This window comes from Corythoichthys intestinalis, chromosome 8, assembly GCF_030265065.1.
Source record: "Corythoichthys intestinalis isolate RoL2023-P3 chromosome 8, ASM3026506v1, whole genome shotgun sequence".
Lineage (NCBI taxonomy): Eukaryota > Metazoa > Chordata > Actinopteri > Syngnathiformes > Syngnathidae > Corythoichthys > Corythoichthys intestinalis.
The window spans coordinates 6,448,858-6,455,924 of record NC_080402.1 but is presented as its reverse complement, the minus strand read 5'-3'; positions in this window follow the sequence as shown (position 1 = coordinate 6,455,924).

Here is a 7,067-nt window from a genome sequence, read left to right as displayed (position 1 = left end):
CCATTCTATTGATACATGACAGTGAGAAATAGAAGAGAACATTAACAGAAATCATGTGTCAGTTTAAGCATCTAACCGAGGGCACAGACAGATGTCGCACATTATCTGCCAATTTAGTGGCGCTACAATGGTTTTCCGCAAATGAGCGTCGTAATGACGGGCCATGTTCTCGGGTCAAGTAACGACCAAGCTCGAGTCATCGGATGGAGTGGATGAAATAACATTTGTGTAAATGCAGAGGAGTGTAGCCAGTCGACATATTTTCTCATATTTCAAAACCATGACCTCAAGACAGTAAGTACATTAGCCACACAAGATAGAGTTGTCATGTCCGAGGTAGCTGTTTATCCATCTGTTCTTTGTTTTTCTACTGCAATTGTCCTTATTAGAGTCATGGGTGCACTACTACGCATATCACCGATGAAAATATGTTACATTTTGCTTCAAAGCTTTGCCCATTTAAATCTAAATATGTGTTTACTTTTTAATGGATAATTTATGTAATTTGAGTTTACCTTCTTTTTACCAGCAGTGTTTCAGTATGTATTCAGTTTATAGGCATACACTTCACCATCAGTTGACAAGACAGCTCCCACAAACATTGCGCCACGCCTGCCCGTTGGGGGCCGACCCAGGCAGAGCGTTTGGCTTTTATTGTGATAAACTCAAACACATGCTGCGTTCAGAGGCGTCGTGTCCCATTAGGCAAACCAGGCAATTGCCTAGGGCCCCCAGCCAGCAGGGGCCCCCAGAGGGCCAACAGATTTAGCACACGCAGCTTTACTGCGCTTCCGCAGCAACAAGTGTAGGGAGTGTTTCAATGCCATGGACTCATTTGGCAGATTATCTAATGATTCTGTTATCAATCCCAATTAGCACTAGCCATGTCACGAAGATTTTACATGTTTAAGTAATTCCAATCGGCTATTAATACCACATGATTCTTAAAAGACTCAACAAGTACTCTCTAGAACAGGGGTGGGCATACCGGTCCTCGAGGGCCGCAGTGGGTCCTGGTCTTAGTTCAGACTTATTCAGCACAGACAGTTTAGCCAATGAAGTATCAGTGGAAACAAGAAGCACCTGACTGAAATCTACTGATTACACTTGTAAGAAACCAGATAGGTGAAAGGCTGTCCTCATGATGGGTATGAACAAGAACCCGCACCCACTGCAGTTCTTTGTGGAATAGTTTGCCCACCCCTGCTCTAGAAAGTCCTTGCCACATTGTTTTATGTTGATTTTCACAGGCCACCTCATTATTCATGTGACTACTTAAAGAAATGGTTGTTTTTCAAAAAAAGTCTATTAAGGGGTCTATTGTATTCCTCGTCGAATACTGTATAGACCCTACTCACGTGACGTCACTGCCACGCCCCCGCGCCATGTTGTCCGTCTACTCGTCATGTTAATGCATTAGCGCTTTGTAAATTCCTCCTATTATGGCGTGTTTTTCTGCTCGTTAACATTAATAATCAAAATGGTGAAGTCGTGTGTGGCGGTCGGTTGCAAAAACAGAGAAGATAGACGGAGAGACTTGAAGTTTTACCGTATTCCGAGAGACCCGGAGAGGAGAGCGAGATGGACTGCTGCAATTCGACGAGAAAACTAGGCTCCAAACGACTACCACAGATTATGTAGTAGTCATTTTATATCTGGTAAGATGCATTTAATATATATTTTGAGGGTTTTGGGCTGACAACCACAATTAAGATCATTGCTAGGCTAATCGCCGACAACATACACTCAGACGTTGTGAATGAACTACCTGAAAATATATAATTATAAGGGGATACAATTAATTGTCATACAATTAATTTACAATTTCACTATTGAGGTCAAAAGCCAAAAAATAAATTCAACTAGGGACAATCTGTAGTGCTATCGCACTTCATATTTATTACATATTATATATGTATGTAGTGCTATCGCTAAACCATATAAACATTAAAAGCCCTAGCTCCATTGACAAATGACATGAAATACATTAGACTTGACAGTGGATGTTAGCAAGAACAAAATATTTTGAATTGAAAATTTCGTAACTCACCTTCCCGAGCACAAGATAGATTCCTGCCGAATTTTCGTGGACGAGGACCTGTTTCACCCAACCTGCAACGAAGTATTCATAAGCCTCCAAGCTCTTAAAGTTTTTCAAACTTTCGTGAGAATAGGCTGATTTTGTGTGGACAAGATAGTTGTAAATATCAAGGTAGCAGATGTCAAGCAAAGACGGAGAAGACAGCAGGTCGAAAAACATCGATTTATGTATCTAATATGGATCTGGCGAATGGATAAACTGAAGCTTTTCCACATAACGCCTTTTATGCAACGCATCCAATGAGTTTACAGCGTCAGATAACACCGGGGCTTCCATGAATTGCTCTATAACTTGCACGACTAATTGAAAACAATGAGAATAGTTCTAAAAAATACGGACAATATGGCGGCCGGATACAGCGGCACGTCATTTTGTGACGTAGATGAGTAGGGTCTAGAAGAAAAATATTATATATATGCATCTAAAATAACCCTAAACAAATTTATTAGCAAATTTAATACTCATTTCGTTTGGTAGTCCACCAATCAGTGGTTTTTACGGAATAATTTGAATTTGGTGGGTCGTAGGGCCAATCTGACTACTGATTTCACACAACGGTATATACCTCCGCATCCGATGGTGGTATTTTTGTGTTGCCACTCTTTCTTCTATTGCTCCAAGTCCAACTGTCCCCCTTACTTGCACACGCTCGAAGGTCCCCATGTTGCTTGTTGCCTGGGGCCCCCGGGGACCCTTGCTACGCCTCTGGCTGCGTTCAAACGCCGGATTTTGGGTGGAAAAAGAACGAATGTCTTACTGCATACAAGCAGGCAGAAGTGTCTCAAGAGTGATTTGGTCAAGGATTCAAGGGAGTTATTATATAAAATATCCCCATGCATGCACTTTGAAACGTGAAAAAAATGCATGGAAAAAACTAGCGTAACTTTAGCTTAAAATATTTACGCAAAAATGAATGATAACTGCACGTTTTTTTTTTTTTTTTTTTTTGCTTTTTACCAAGAATCTAGACTGTTCTTTGTTCATATCTATTGAAATTCTGGGATGTACACATTTACAGTGCCTTGCAAAAGTATTCAGCCCCCTTGAATCTTGCAACCTTTCGCCACATTTCAGGCTTCAAACATAAAGATATGAAATTTAATTTTTTTGTCAAGAATCAACAACAAGTGGGACACGATCGTGAAATGGAACAACATTTATTGGATAATTTAAACTTTTTTAACAAATAAAAAACTGAAAAGTGGGGCGTGCAATATTATTCGGCCCCTTTACTTTCAGTGCAGCAAACTCACTCCAGAAGTTCAGTGAGGATCTCTGAATGATCCAATGTTGTCCTAAATGACCGATGATGATAAATAGAATCCACGTGTGTGTAATCAAGTCTCCGTATAAATGCACCTGCTCTGTGATAGTCTCAGGGTTCTGTTTAAAGTGCAGAGAGCATTATGAAAACCAAGGAACACACCAGGCAGGTCCGAGATACTGTTGTGGAGAAGTTTAAAGCCGGATTTGGATACAAAAAGATTTCCCAAGCTTTAAACATCTCAAGGAGCACTGTGCAAGCCATCATATTGAAATGGAAGGAGCATCAGACCACTGCAAATCTACCAAGACCCGGCCGTCCTTCCAAACTTTCTTCTCAAACAAGGAGAAAACTGATCAGAGATGCAGCCAAGAGGCCCATGATCACTCTGGATGAACTGCAGAGATCTACAGCTGAGGTGGGAGAGTCTGTCCATAGGACAACAATCAGTCGTACACTGCACAAACCTGGTCTTTATGGAAGAGTGGCAAGAAGAAAGCCATTTCTCAAAGATATCCATAAAAAGTCTCGTTTAAAGTTTGCCACAAGCCACCTGGGAGACACACCAAACATGTGGAAGAAGGTGCTCTGGTCAGATGAAACCAAAATTGAACTTTTTGGCCACAATGCAAAACGATATGTTTGGCGTAAAAGCAACACAGCTCATCACCCTGAACACACCATCCCCACTGTCAAACATGGTGGTGGCAGCATCATGGTTTGGGCCTGCTTTTCTTCAGCAGGGACAGGTAAGATGGTTAAAATTGACGGGAAGATGGACGCAACCAAATACAGGAACATTCTGGAAGAAAACCTGTTGGTATCTGCACAAGACCTGAGACTGGGACGGAGATTTATCTTCCAACAGGACAATGATCCAAAACATAAAGCCAAATCTACAATGGAATGGTTCAAAAATAAACGTATCCAGGTATTAGAATGGCCAAGTCAAAGTCCAGACCTGAATCCAATCGAGAATCTGTGGAAAGAGCTGAAGACTGCTGTTCACAAACACTATCCATCCAACCTCACTGAGCTCGAGCTGTTTTGCAAGGAAGAATGGGCAAGAATGTCAGTCTCTCGATGTGCAAAACTGATAGGAACACACCCCAAGCGACTTGCAGCTGTAATTGGAGCAAAAGGTGGCGCTACAAAGTATTAACGCAAGGGGGCCGAATAATATTGCACGCCCCACTTTTCAGTTTTTTATTTGTTAAAAAAGTTTAAATTATCCAATAAATTTTGTTCCACTTCACGATTGTTTCCCACTTGTTGTTGATTCTTGACAAAAAAATTAAAATTTTATATCTTTATGTTTGAAGCCTGAAATGTGGCGAAAGGTTGCAAGGTTCAAGGGGGCCGAATACTTCTGCAAGGCACTGTATTTACAAGAATTTTTAACTTAAAAAGCTTTTTTTTTTTTTTTTTTTTTTTTTTTTTTATGGCCGCCATTTTGTATCCATACACAGTAGCGTAACTTTACATTCAAATGATCAGGTAATTTTCGGCTAACTGCACGTTTTTGGTTTTTTTTTTGGACAGAAAAGTAATAATTCAGACATTTCTGTGTCCATACAAAAACGTTTTTTTACCTTTAACTTTTTACTTGTTTTATTTTATGTAACATTTCAATCTAAAATTGAGGAGCTCCAGATAGCTAGCAAGACGTGCTGAGGCAATAGTAACATCGGAATTCAACCTAAATAAGTTGTGATTGTACTGTATATAAAAAAAAAGAAAATTTTGCTTTTGTTGAGTAAAATTAAGATGATTCTGCATGCTTTTCTCAAGTATTTAAGTTTCCAATGTGAAAATTAACTGTTGAAAACATGCAGTAGATAAAAGAAAAATAAGTTTGTATTTCCGGCAAAAAGTTATATATGATATGTTGAACATTGCTATTGATCCTGAAAATATAGGTGATTATCTTTGCATTTGTTGATTTTTGTGCACCTAAAATTTGAGAATTTTATAATTTATAAGTTTTGTTATTGTTGTATGAAAAATAATTAGGATTTCATTCGGGAACGACTTTGAATTTTTTAATGTTGCTGCTCAAGGAGACTCATATATGCCTTTGGGAGGTGCCTGTTTTGGTTTTAGGTTGCTCACAGCTTTAGTTTTGAAAATATTTGAATTTTAGGTTTTTGAAAATAGGCCCCCTATGGATCGGCCTCGTGCCCCATGTCCCGTCAACTGACAGTGGTCTATGGTAAGGGATATTTATATTGTATATACATATAAAAAAATAGTTCTAAACTGCATATTTCAAGTCAGTTAAAACAACACTTGGTAACTTTTCAGTTTTGGTTGATTTTAGCGACGCTGGTGGACAAAAGTGGTATTGTCTTGCCTGCGTTCCTCATGAGGCGCACAGTGTCATAAAATCCTGATTTCCCGGTCTACTGCAGATGGATTAATCGACATTTCTGTTTCCAGCGGCTGTGTGAAGGATGAATAGTAATGAGGTTATGAATCCAGTTGTGGCTAATCAATGGCATATGATGATGCTGCAAATAAGAACTGTTTTATTTTGTACCGTATTCTACCTGGGGATGGGGGCCGGAAAAGTTCTGTTTACATCAGGCGGCCGCTAGCTACATTCACTAACAGACTAGCATTGTACTTCGACATATTTACGTAAAATAATTGCTAACTGCACAATTGGTTTTTGCTTTTAACCAAGAATCGATACTGTTTTACGTTCATATCTATGAAGAATTCGGGGATTTAAGCCTTTATTCACAAGAATTTTCACCGGATAAGCTCTGTTTACATTAGGTGGCCGCTAGCTACATTCACCAACAGACTAGCATTGTACTTCGACATATTTACGTAAAATAAATGCTCACTGCACGTTTTTTTTGCTTTTAACCAAGAATCGAGCCTGTTTTACGTCCATATTTATAAAGAATTTGGGGATTTAAGCATTTATTCATATGAATTTTCACCGGAAAAGCTGTGTTTACATCAGTCGGCCGCTAGCTACATTTACTAACAGACTAGCATTGTGCTTCGACATATTTATGTGAAATAAATGTTATCTGCACGTTTGTTTGTTTTTTGCTTTTAACCAAGAATCGAGACCATATCTATAAAGAATTCAGGGATTTAGGCATTTATTCACAAGTACTTTCAACGAAAAAAACTGTGATTCCACTCGGTTAGCTTTGGCGGCCTCGCCAACAATGCAGGCGCTGTATTTATCGTCAATACATTATGAAGTCTATGGTGTCATGTCAATATTATGACCAGTGTTGTTAATCTTACTGAAAAAAAGTAATTCATTATAGTTACAAATTACTTCTCCCAAAAAGTAAATGCGTTAGTCACTCAATTACCTGAATGTAAGAGTAATTAGTTACCTGGCAAAGTAATTGGTGATAATTACTTTTTTTTTTTTCCCCTCAAAAAAAAAAAAAAAAAAAAAAAAAAAAAAAAAAAAAACCCTGGCCACACTATGTGAAGTTTTTTGTGGAGGTTTTTGGGACAATTGGCCCGAGCCCACTTCTTTACCCTAATTTACCCTTTACCCTGAATCAACTGTTAAAAGTTGTTAAAATTGCTCCCATTATTGCATTAGTTCCCTTCTCTCTGCTTTCGACATATGGAAGTTTTAAAACGGTTTCATCATTTAAAGATAGATTCAAGTCAAGATTTTGCCGATTTAGAAGTATTTTAGATAAAAAGTTACTTAGGTTC